The following is a 13656-nucleotide window of genomic DNA, read 5'->3' on the forward strand; positions in this document are numbered from 1 at the left end:
TTGGTGAAAAGCAGGTGAAGCAAGGTCTGAATGCCCAACCTTACATCATCAAAAGCGAGATCAGAGGTGTTTGGCTGCAAGAAGGCCATAGTTTGCCAAAAGCGGGTAAGGTGCGAATGACCGACTAAATATCAACAAAAGTGGGGGCGGAGGTCTTCGGATGCAAGTGGGTGTGAATATCCCACCATACAAGTATATTGGAGAGGAAGCTGTGAATGGCCGACCATAGTAAAAGGCAGGTGAGAGAAGGTGCGAATGTCAAACCATACATAATCAAAACAGGGAGCGGAGGTGTTCTGCTGTAAGAAGGTGTGAATGTCCAACCATAGTTGGTAAAAAGCGGGTAAGAAAAGGTTAAAATACCCGACTGTACACAATCAATAGCGGGAGCGGAGTTGTTCGGCTACTAAAAGGTGTGAAAGTCCGACCATGGTTTGTAAAAAGCGGGTAAGAAAAGGTGCGAATGCCCGAATATGTATGATCAAAAGAGGGAGTGGAGGTTTTCGGCTGCAAGAAGGTCTGAATGTCCAACCATAATTTGTAAAAACCGGGGAAGAAAAGGCTCGAAAGCCCGACTATACACCATCAAAAGTGGGAGCGGAGGTGTTCAGCTGCAAGACGGTGTGAATGTCCGACGATAGTTGGTAAAAAGCGGGTAAGAAAAGGTTAAAATACCCGACTGTACACAATCAATAGCGGAAGCGGAGTTGTTCGGCTACAAGAAGGTGTGAAAGTCCGACCATGGTTTATAAAAACCCATAACTTTTGATGGTGTACAGTCGGGTATTTTAACCTTTTCTTACCCGCTTTTTACCAACTTTTTCGGCTGTGAGTAGGTGTGAATCTCCGACCATAATTGCTGAAAAATGTGTTAGAAAAGGTAAAAATGCCGGTCCATATATCATCAAAAGCGAGAGAGGTTGTGTTCGGCTGCAAGTAGGTGTGAATGTCCAGCCATAATTACTCACAAACGGGTAAGAAAAGGTAGTATTGCCAGACCATATATGATCAAAACAGGGAGCGGAGGTGGTTCAGCTGCAAGAAGGTTTGAATGTCCGACTAAAGTTCAAATATATTAAAGAAAGCGGGAGAAGAGGTCTTCGGATGAGAGTGGTTGAAAATTCACAATCAATAGCGGAAGCGGAGTTGTTCGGCTACAAGAAGGTGTGAAAGTCCGACCATGGTTTGTAAAAACCGTGAAGAAAAGGCTCGAAAGCCCGACTATACACCATCAAAAAGAAGGTTTGAATGTCCATCAATAATTGCTTTAAAACAAGAAAGTAAATTTTCGAATATCAAACCGTACGTGATCATAAGCGGGAGAGGAGGTGTTCTGCTGTAAGAAGGTGTGAATGTCCGACCATAGTTGGTAAAAAGCGGGTAAGAAAAGGTTAAAATACCCGACTGTACACAATCAATAGCGGGAGCGGAGTTGTTCGGCTACTAAAAGGTGTGAAAGTCCGACCCTGGTTTGTAAAAAGCGGGTAAGAAAAGGTTCAAATGCCCGAACATACACCATCAAAAGAGGGAGCGGAGGTGTTCCGCTGTAAGAAGGTGTGAATGTCCGATCATAGTTGGTAAAAAGCGGGTAAGAAAAGGTTAAAATACCCGACTGTACACAATCAAAAGAGGGAGCGGAGTTGTTCAGCTAAGAGAAGGTGTGAAAGTCCGACCATGGTTTGTAAAAAGCGGGTAAGAAAAGGTTCGTATGCCCGAATATACACTATCAAAACCGGAAGCGTAGGTGTTCGGCTGCAAGAAGGTGGGAACGTCCGACCAAAGTTTGTAAAAAAGCAGTTAAGAAAAGGTTCGAATATCTAACCAAACATAATCAAAAGCGGGAGCAGAGCTGTTCGACTGCAAGTAGGTTTGAATGTCAGAGAATAATTTGCAAAAAGCTGATGAGAAAGGGTGAGAAATCCCGACTATACACCATCAAATGCGGTAGCGGAGTTGTTCGGCTGTGAGTAGGTGTGAATCTCCGACCATAATTGCTGAAAAATGTGTTAGAAAAGGTAAGAATGCCGGTCCATACATCATCAAAAGCGGGAGAGGTGGTGTTCGGCTGCAAGTAGGTGTGAATGTCCATTAATAATTGCTTTAAAACATGAAAGAAAATTTTCGAATATCAAACCTTACATGATCATTAGCGGGAGAGGAGGTGTTCAGCTGCAAGAAGATGTGAATATCCACCCATAATTACTGAAAAATGGGTAGGAAAAGATGCGAATGTCCAACCATAAATCATCAAAAGCAGGAGTGGAGTTGTTCAGCTACAAGAAGGTATGAAAGTCCAACCATGGTTTGTAAAAAGCGGGTAAGAGAAGGTTCGAATACCCGAATATATACCATCAAAAGCGGAAGCGGGGGTGTTCGGCTGCAAGAAGGTGTGAACTTCCGACCAAAGTTTGTAAAAAGCAGTTAAGAAAAGGTTTGAATATCCAACCGAACATAATCAAAAGCGGGAGCAGAGCTGTTCGACTGCAAGTAGGTGTGAATGTCAGATCATAATTGCTGAAAAATGTGATAGAAAAGACTAGAATGCCGGACAATACATCATCAAAAGCGGGAGAGGTGGTTTTTCGGCTGCAAGTAGGTGTGAATGTCCAGCCATAATTACTCACAAACGGGGGAAGAAAATGTAGTATTTCCAGACCACACATGATCAAAACAGGGAATGGAGGTGGTTCAGCTGCAAGGTGTGAATGTCTGACTAAAGTTTGTAAAAACCGTGTAAGACAAGGGGCGAATGCCCGACAATGTATGATCAAAAGAGGGAGCGGAGGTTTTCGGCTGCAAGGTCTGAATGTCCAACCATAATTTGTAAAAATCGGGGAAGAAAAGGCTCGAAAGCCCGACTATACACCATCAAAAGCGGGAGCAGAGGTGTTCAGGTGCAAGAAGGTCTGAATGTCCGACACATAATTACTGAAAAATGGGTAAGAAAAGGTGCGAATGCCAAATCATACATCATCAAAAGCAGGAGCGGATGTGTTCGGCTACAAGAAGGTTTGAATGTCCAACCATAGTAAGTAATGGGTGGGTAAGAAAAGGCTCGAATGCCCGACTATACACCATCAAGAGCGGAAGCGGAGGTGTTCGGCTGCAAGACGGTGTGAACGTCCGACCAAAGTTTGTAAAAAGCATTAAGAAAATGTTCGAATATCCAACCAAACATAATCAAAAGCGGGAGCAGAGCTGTTCGACTGCAAGTAGGTGTGAATATCAGATCATAATTTGCAAAAAGCTGATGAGAAAGGGTGAGAATGCCCGACTATACACTATCAAATGTGGGAGCGGAGGTGTTCGTCTGTGAGTAGGTGTGAATGTCCGACCATAATTGATGAAAAATGTGTTAGAAAAGGTAAGAATGCCGGACCATATATCATCAAAAGCGGGAGAGGTTGTGTTCGGCTGCAAGAAGGTGTGAATGTCCAGCCATAATTACTCACAAACGGGTAAGAAAAGGTACTATTGCCAGACCATATATGATCAAAACAGGGAGCGGGGGTGGTTCAGCTTCAAGAAGGTTTGAATGTCCGACTAAAGTTTGTAAAAAGCGGGTAAGACAAGGTGTGAATTCCCGACAATGTATGATCAAAAGAGGAGCGGAGGTTTTCGGCTGCAAGAAGGTCTGAATGTCCACCCATAATTACTGAAATATGGGTAAGAAAAGGTGCGAAAGCCCAACCGCACATGATCATAAGTGGATGAGAAGGTGTTCGACTGCAAGTAGGTGTGAATGTAAGATCATAATTTGTAAAAAGCGGGTAAGAAAAGGTAAGAATGCCCAACCATAAATTATCATAAGCGGCAGCAGAGTTTCGGCTGGTATTTATCAATGTCTTGATAGATTTCAACAAAAAACAACGTTGTACTTTGCAGTAAAAGAAAGTGCAAATCAAAAGTTTTAGGAATCCGAGAATAAGCTTATTTTCATGAGTTCTGCACGATTTCGGATTTTATGTATAAAATGAATTTCTTCACGCAAACTAAGTTAACACTGCTTTGTCCTTTATATGTACCCATTTCTACATATATTTCAAGCATAAACTTCCTCATATTACCCTGAATGAGAAAGAGCCACACTTGTGATTAAGCCATACCTCCCTTTTGAGGAGTTCTGCATGATTTGGGATTTTATCTATAAAATTAATTCCTTCACTCAAACTATGTTAAAACGGCTTTTACCTTCATATTTATCAATGTCTCGATAGATTTAAACAAAAAAACAACGTTGTACTTTGCAATAAAAGAAAGAGCAAATCAAAAGTTTTAGGAATCCGAGAATAAGCTTATTTTCATGAGTTCTGCACGATTTCGGATTTTATGTATAAAATGAATTCATTCACTCAAACCAAGTTAAAACTGCTTTTTCCTTCATATTTATCAATGTCTAGATCGACTTCAACAAAGAACAACATTGTATTTTGCAGTAGAAGAAATAGCAAAACTGAAGGATCAGGAATCCGAGAATAAGCTTCTTTTCATACGTTCTGCATGATTTGGGATTTTATGTATAAAATGAATTTCTTCACGCAAACTAAGTTAACACTGCTTTGTCCTTCATATGTACCCATTTCTACATATATTTCAAGCATAAACTTCCTCATATTACCCTGAATGAGAAAGAGCCACACTTGTGATTAAGCCATACGCCCCTTTTGAGGAGTTCTGCATGGTTTGGGATTTTATCTATAAAATTAATTCCTTCACTCAAACTATGTTAAAACGGCTTTTACCTTCATATTTATCAATGTCTCGATAGATTTAAACAAAAAAAACAACGTTGTACTTTGCAATAAAAGAAAGAGCAAATCAAAAGTTTTAGGAATCCGAGAATAAGCTTATTTTCATGAGTTCTGCACGATTTCGGATTTTATGTATAAAATGAATTCATTCACTCAAACCAAGTTAAAACAGCTTTTTCCTTCATATTTATCAATGTCTAGATCGACTTCAACAAAGAACATCATTGTATTTTGCAGTAGAAGAAAGAGCAACACTGAAGGGAATCCGAGAAGAAGCTTATTTTCTTATGGGCAAGTGGGAACTGCTTTGTCCTTCATATTTATCAATGTGTAGATGGATTTCAACTTCTTCTACTGCAAAGTCCAATGTTTTTCTTTGTTGAAGTCGATCTAGACATTGATGAATATGGAAGGACAAAGCAGTTTTAACTTGGTTTGAGAAAAGCAATTAATTTTATAGCAAAATCCGAAATCGTGCAGAACTCATGAAAGCAGGCTTATATTCGGATTCCTGAAACTTTAGATTTGCTCTTTCTTTTACTGCAAAGTACAACGTTGTTTTTTTGTTTAAATATTTCTAGACATGGTAAATATGAAGGACAAATCAGTTTTAACATAGTTTCTCCCGCTTTTGATGATGTATGGTCCAGTATTCTTACCTTTTCTAACACATTTTTCAGCAATTATGGTCGGACATTCACACCTACTCACAGCTGGACACCTCCGCTCCCGCTTTTGATCATACAATGTCGGGACATCGCTCCTTGTCTTACCGGCTTTTTACAAACTTTAGTCGAACATTCACACCTTCTTGCAGCTGAACACCTCCGCTCCCGCTTTTGATGATGTATAGTCGGGCTTTCGAGCCTTTTCTTACCCGGTTTTTACAAATTATGGTTGGACATTCAGACCTTGCAGCCGAACACCTCCGCTCTCTCTTTTGATCATACATTGTTGGGCATTCGCACCTTGTCTTACCCGCTTTTTACAAACTATAGTCAGACATTCACACCTTGCAGCTGAACCTCCGCTCCCTGTTTTGATCATGTATGGTCTGGCAATACTACCTTTTCTTCCCCCGTTTGTGAGTAATTATGGCTGGACATTCACACCTACTTGCAGTCGAACAGCTCTGCTCCCGCTTTTGATTATGTTTGGTTGGATATTCGAACCTTTTCTTAACTGCTTTTTACAAACCATGGTCGGACTTTCACACCTTCTTGTAGCCGAACAACTCCGCTCACGCTATTGATTGTGTACAGTCGGGTATTTTAACCTTTTCTTACCCGCTTTTTACCAACTATGGTTGGACATTCACACCGTCTTACAGCGGAACACCTCCGCTCCCGCTTTTTATGGTGTATAGTCGGGCATTCGAACCTTTTCTTAACTGCTATTTACAAACTATGGTAGGACATTCAAACCTTCGTGTATCCGAAAACCTCCGCTCTCTCTTTTGATCATACATTGTCGGACATTCGCACCTTTTCTTACCCGCTTTTTACAAACCATGGTCGGACTGTCACACCTTCTTGTAGCCGAACACATCCGCTCCCGCTATTGATTGTGTACAGTCGGATATTTTAACCTTTTCTTACCCGCTTTTTACCAAGTATGGTCGGACATTCACACCTTCGTACAGCGGAACACCTCCGCTCCCTCTTTTGATGGTGTATGTTCGGGCATTCAAACCTTTTCTTACCCGCTTTTTCCAAACTATGGTCGGCTATTCACAGCTTCCTCTCCACCATACTTGTGTGGTGGGATATTCACACCCACTTGCATCCGAAAACGTCCGCCCCAAATTTTGTTGATATTTAGTCGGACATTCGCACCTTACCCGCTTTTGGCAAACTATGGCGTTCTTGCAGCCAAACAACTCTGATCTTGCTTTTGATGATGTAAGGTTGGGCATTCAGACCTTGCTTCACCTGCTTTTCACCAAATATAGTCGGACATTCACACCTTCTTGCAGCCGAACACTTCCGCTCCACCTTTTAGTGTTCTATCACACCTTTTTTTTCACCGCATTTTATACATTATGGTTGGAAATTTTCAACCACTTTCATCCGAAGACCTCTCCTCCCGCTTTTGTTAATATATTTGAACTTTAGTTTGACATTCAAACCTTCTTGCAGCTGAACCACCTCCGCTCCCTGTTTTGATCATATATGGTCTGGCAATACTACCTTTTCTTACCCGTTTGTGAGTAATTATGGCTGGACATTCACACCTACTTGCAGCCGAACACAACCTCTCTCGCTTTTGATGATGTATGGACCGGCATTTTTACCTTTTCTAACACATTTTTCAGCAATTATGGTCGGAGATTCACACCTACTCACAGCCGAACAACTCCGCTCCCGCATTTGATGATGTATAGTCGGGCATTCTCACCCTTTCTCATCAGCTTTTTGCAAATTATGATCTGACATTCACACCTACTTGCAGTCGAACAGCTCTGCTCCCGCTTTTGATTATGTTTGGTTGGATATTCGAACCTTTTCTTAACTTCTTTTTACATATTTTGGTTGGACGTTCACACCTTCTTGTAGCCGAACACTTCCACTCCTGCTTTTGATGATGTATGGATGGGCATTCACACCTTTTTTTTGCCCATTTTTCAGGAATTATGGGTGGACATTCACACCTTGCAGCTGAACACCTCCTATCCCACTTATGATCATGTGCGGTTTGATTTTCGAAAAGTTTCTTTCATGTTTTCTAGCAATTATTGATGGATATGTAGACCTTCTTGCAGCTGAACACCTCCGCTCCCGCTTTTGTTCATACATTGTCAGGCATTCGCACCTTGTCTTACCCACTTTTTACAAACTTTAGTCGAACAGTCACACCTTCTTGCAGCCGAACACCACCTCTACCGCTTTTGATGATGTATGGTCCAGCATTCTTACCTTTTCTAACACATTCTTCAGCAATTATGGTCGGACATTCACACCTACTCAGAGCCGAACACCTCCGCTCCCGCATTTGATGGTCTATAGTCGGGCATTCTACAGCGGAAAAGACTCATTCTTATGTTTGGTTAGATATTCGAACCTTTTCTTAACTGCTTTTTACAAACTTTGGTCGGACGTTCACAATATCTTGCAGCCGAACACCTCCGCTTCCGCTTTTGATGGTGTATATTCGGGCATACGAACCTTTTCTTACCCGCTTTTTACAAACCAAGGTCGGACTTTCACACCTTCTCTTAGCTGAACAACTCCGCTCCCTCTTTTGATTGTGTACAGTCGGGTAATTTAACCTTTTCTTACCCACTTTTTACCATCTATGGTCGGACATTCACACCGTCTTACAGCGGAACACCTCCGCTCCCTCTTTTGATGATGTATGGTTAGGCATTCGCACCTTTTCTTACCCATTTTTCAGTAATTATGGGTAGACATTCACACCTTCTTGCAGCTGAACACCTCCTCTCCTGCTTATGATCATGTGCAGTTTGATATTCGAAAATTTTCTTTCATGTTTTCTAGCAATTATTGATGGACATTCAGACCGTCTTGAAGCCGAAAACCTCCACTCCCTCTTTTGATCATACATTGTCGGGCATTCGCACCTTTTCTTACCCGCTTTTTACAAACCATGGTCAGACTTTCACACCTTCTTGTAGCCGAACAACTCCGCTCCCGCTATTGATTGTGTACAGTCGGGTATTTTAACCTTTTCTTACCCGCTTTTTACCAACTATGGTTGGACATTCACACCTTCTTACAGCAGAACACCTCCGCTCCCTGTTTTGATTATGTATGGTTTGACATTCGCACCTTCTCTCACCCGCCTTTTACTATGGTCGGCCATTCACAGCTTCCTCTCCACAATACTTGTATGGTGGGATATTCACACCCACTTGCATCCGAAGACCTCCGCCCCCACTTTTGTTAATATTTAGTCGGTCATTCGCACCTTACCCGCTTTTGGCAAACTATGGCCTTCTTGCAGCCAAACACCTCTGATCTCGCTTTTGATGATGTAAGGTTGGGCATTCAGACCTTGCTTCACCTGCTTTTCACCAAATATAGTCGGACATTCACACCCACTTGTATCCGAAGACCTCCGCCCCAAATTTTGTTGATATTTAGTCGGACATTCGCACCTTACCCGCTTTTGGCAAACTATGGCCTTCTTGCAGCCAAACACCTCTGATCTCGCTTTTGATGATGTAAGGTTGGGCATTCAGACCTTGCTTCACCTGCTTTTCACCAAATATAGTCGGATATTCACACCCTCTTGCACCTGAACACCTCTGCTCCCGCATTTGATGGTGTATAGTCGGGCTTTCGAGCCTTTTCTTCCCAGATTTTTACAAATTGTGGTTTGACATTCAGACCTTGCAGCCGAAAACCTCCGCTCCCTCTTTTGATCATACATTGTCGGGCATACGCCCCTTGTCTTACACGGTTTTTACAAACTTTAGTCAGACATTCACACCTTGCAGCTGAACCACCTCCATTCCCTGTTTTGATCATGTGTGGTCTGGAAATACTACCTTTTCTTCCCCCGTTTGTGAGTAATTATGGCTGGACATTCACACCTACTTGCAGGCGAAAAACCAACTCTCCCGCTTTTGATGATGTATTGTCCGGCATTCTAGTCTTTTCTATCACATTTTTCAGCAATTATGATCTGACATTCACACCTACTTGCAGTCGAACAGCTCTGCTCCCGCTTTTGATTATGTTCGGTTGGATATTCAAACCTTTTCTTAACTGCTTTTTACAAACTTTGGTCGGACGTTCACACCTTCTTGCAGCCGAACACCTCCGCTTTCGCTTTTGATGGTATATATTCGGGTATTCGAACCTTCTCTTACCCGCTTTTTACAAACCATGGTTGGACTTTCATACCTTCTTGTAGCTGAACAACTCCACTCCTGCTTTTGATGATTTATGGTTGGACATTCGCATCTTTTCCTACCCATTTTTCAGTAATTATGGGTGGATATTCACACCTTCTTGCAGCTGAACACCTCCTCTCCCGCTAATGATCATGTAAGGTTTGATATTCGAAAATTTTCTTTCATGTTTTAAAGCAATGGACATTCACACCTACTTGCAGCCGAACACCACCTCTCCCGCTTTTGATGATGTATGGACCGGCATTCTTACCTTTTCTAACACATTTTTCAGCAATTATGGTTGGAGAATCACACCTACTCACAGCCGAACAACTCCGCTACCGCATTTGATGGTGTATAGTCGGGATTTCTCACCCTTTCTCATCAGCTTTTTGCAAATTATTCTCTGACGTTCACACCTACTTGCAGTCGAACAGCTCTGCTCCCGCTTTTGATTATGTTTGGTTAGATATTCGAACCTTTTCTTAACTGCTTTTTCACAAACTTTGGTCGGACGTTCACACCTTCTTGCAGCCGAACACCTACGCTTCCGGTTTTGATAGTGTATATTCGGGCATTCGAACCTTTTCTAACCCGCTTTTTACAAACCATGGTCGGACTTTCACACCTTCTCTTAGCTGAACAACTCCGCTCCCTCTTTTGATTGTGTACAGTCGGGTATTTTAACCTTTTCTTACCCGCTTTTTACCAACTATGATCGGACATTCACACCGTCTTACAGCGGAACACCTCCGCTACCTCTTTTGATGGTGTATGTTCGGGCATTCGAACCTTTTCTTACCCGCTTTTTAAAACCAGGGTCGGACTTTCACACCTTTTAGTAGCCGAACAACTCCGCTCCCGCTATTGATTGTGTACAGTCGGGTATTTTAACCTTTTCTTACCCGCTTTTTACCAACTATGGTCGGACATTAACACCTTCTTACAGCGGAACACCTCCGCTCCCTCTTTTGATTGTGTATGGTTTGACATTCGCACCTTCTCTCACCCGCCTTTTACTATGGTCGGCCATTCACAGCTTCCTCTCCACCATACTTGTATGGTGGGATATTCACACCCACTTGCATCCGAAGACCTCCGCCCCCACTTTTGTTAATATTTAGTCGGTCATTCGCACCTTACCCGCTTTTGGCAAACTATGGCCTTCTTGCAGCCAAACACCTCTGATCTCGCTTTTGATGATGTAAGGTTGGGCATTCAGACCTTGCTTCACCTGCTTTTCACCAAATATAGTCGGACATTCACACCCACTTGCATCCGAAGACCTCCGCCCCAAATTTTGTTGATATTTAGTCGGACATTCGCACCTTACCCGCTTTTGGCAAACTATGGCCTTCTTGCAGCCAAACACCTCTGATCTCGCTTTTGATGATGTAAGGTTGGGCATTCAGACCTTGCTTCACCTGCTTTTCACCAAATATAGTCGGACATTCACACCTTCTTGCACCTGAACACCTCTGCTCCCGCATTTGATGGTGTATAGTCGGGCTTTCGAGCCTTTTCTTCCCAGATTTTTACAAATTGTGGTTTGACATTCAGACCTTGCAGCCGAAAACCTCCGCTCCCTCTTTTGATCATACATTGTCGGGCATACGCCCCTTGTCTTACACGGTTTTTACAAACTTTAGTCAGACATTCACACCTTGCAGCTGAACCACCTCCATTCCCTGTTTTGATCATGTGTGGTCTGGAAATACTACCTTTTCTTCCCCCGTTTGTGAGTAATTATGGCTGGACATTCACACCTACTTGCAGGCGAAAAACCAACTCTCCCGCTTTTGATGATGTATTGTCCGGCATTCTAGTCTTTTCTATCACATTTTTCAGCAATTATGATCTGACATTCACACCTACTTGCAGTCGAACAGCTCTGCTCCCGCTTTTGATTATGTTCGGTTGGATATTCAAACCTTTTCTTAACTGCTTTTTACAAACTTTGGTCGGACGTTCACACCTTCTTGCAGCCGAACACCTCCGCTTTCGCTTTTGATGGTATATATTCGGGTATTCGAACCTTCTCTTACCCGCTTTTTACAAACCATGGTTGGACTTTCATACCTTCTTGTAGCTGAACAACTCCACTCCTGCTTTTGATGATTTATGGTTGGACATTCGCATCTTTTCCTACCCATTTTTCAGTAATTATGGGTGGATATTCACACCTTCTTGCAGCTGAACACCTCCTCTCCCGCTAATGATCATGTAAGGTTTGATATTCGAAAATTTTCTTTCATGTTTTAAAGCAATGGACATTCACACCTACTTGCAGCCGAACACCACCTCTCCCGCTTTTGATGATGTATGGACCGGCATTCTTACCTTTTCTAACACATTTTTCAGCAATTATGGTTGGAGAATCACACCTACTCACAGCCGAACAACTCCGCTACCGCATTTGATGGTGTATAGTCGGGATTTCTCACCCTTTCTCATCAGCTTTTTGCAAATTATTCTCTGACATTCACACCTACTTGCAGTCGAACAGCTCTGCTCCCGCTTTTGATTATGTTTGGTTAGATAGTCGAACCTTTTCTTAACTGCTTTTTCACAAACTTTGGTCGGACGTTCACACCTTCTTGCAGCCGAACACCTACGCTTCCGGTTTTGATAGTGTATATTCGGGCATTCGAACCTTTTCTAACCCGCTTTTTACAAACCATGGTCGGACTTTCACACCTTCTCTTAGCTGAACAACTCCGCTCCCTCTTTTGATTGTGTACAGTCGGGTATTTTAACCTTTTCTTACCCGCTTTTTACCAACTATGATCGGACATTCACACCGTCTTACAGCGGAACACCTCCGCTACCTCTTTTGATGGTGTATGTTCGGGCATTCGAACCTTTTCTTACCCGCTTTTTAAAACCAGGGTCGGACTTTCACACCTTTTAGTAGCCGAACAACTCCGCTCCCGCTATTGATTGTGTACAGTCGGGTATTTTAACCTTTTCTTACCCGCTTTTTACCAACTATGGTCGGACATTAACACCTTCTTACAGCGGAACACCTCCGCTCCCTCTTTTGATTGTGTATGTTTGGGCATTCGAACCTTTTCTTACCCGCTTTTTACAAACTATGGTCGGACATTCAAACCTTCTTGTAGCCGAACACATCCACTCGTGCATTTGATGATGTATGGTTGGGAATTCGCACCTTTTCTTACCCATTTTTCAGTAATTATGGGTGGACATTCACACCTTCTTGCAGCTGAACACCTCCTCTCCCGCTTATTATCATGTGAGGTTTGATATTCGAAAATTCTCTTTCAAGTTTTCTAGCAATTATAGTCGGACATTCAGACCTTCTTGCAACTGAACACCTCCGCTCCAGCTGTTGATGGTGTATAGTCGGGCTTTCGAGCCTTTTCTTCCCCAATTTTTACAAATTATGGTTGTACATTCAGACCTTGCAGCCGAAAACCTCCGCGCCCTCATTTGATCATACATTGTCAGGGATTCGCACCTTGTCTTACCTGCTTTTTATAAACTTTAGTCAGACATTCACACCTTGCAGCTGAACCACCTCCGCTCCCTGTTTTGATAATGTATGGTCTGGCAATACTACCTTTTCTTACCGGTTTGTGAGTAATTATGGCTGGACATTCACACCTGCTTGCAGCCGAACACCACTTTTCCCGCTTTTGATGATGTATGGTCCGGCATTCTAGTCTTTTCTAACACATTTTTCAGCAATTATGGTTTGACATTCACACCTACTCACAGCCGAACACTTCCGCCCCCGCATTTGATGGTGTATAGTCGGGCATTCTCACCCTTTCTCATCAGCTTTTTGCAAATTATGATCTGACATTCACACCTACTTGCAGTCGAAAAGCTCTGCTCCCGCTTTTGATTATGTTTGGTTTTATATTCGAAACTTTTCTTCACTGCTTTTTACAAACTTTGGTCGGACGTTCACACCTTCTTGCAGCCGAACTCCTCCGCTTCCGCTTTTGATGGTATATATTCGGGCATTCGAACCTTTTCTTACCCGCTTTTTACAAACCATGGTCGGACTTTCACACCTTG

The sequence above is a fragment of the Leuresthes tenuis genome, unplaced genomic scaffold (assembly GCF_036924035.1).
Source record: "Leuresthes tenuis unplaced genomic scaffold, fLeuTen1.0.hap1 SCAF_91, whole genome shotgun sequence".
Classification (NCBI taxonomy): Eukaryota; Metazoa; Chordata; class Actinopteri; order Atheriniformes; family Atherinopsidae; genus Leuresthes; species Leuresthes tenuis.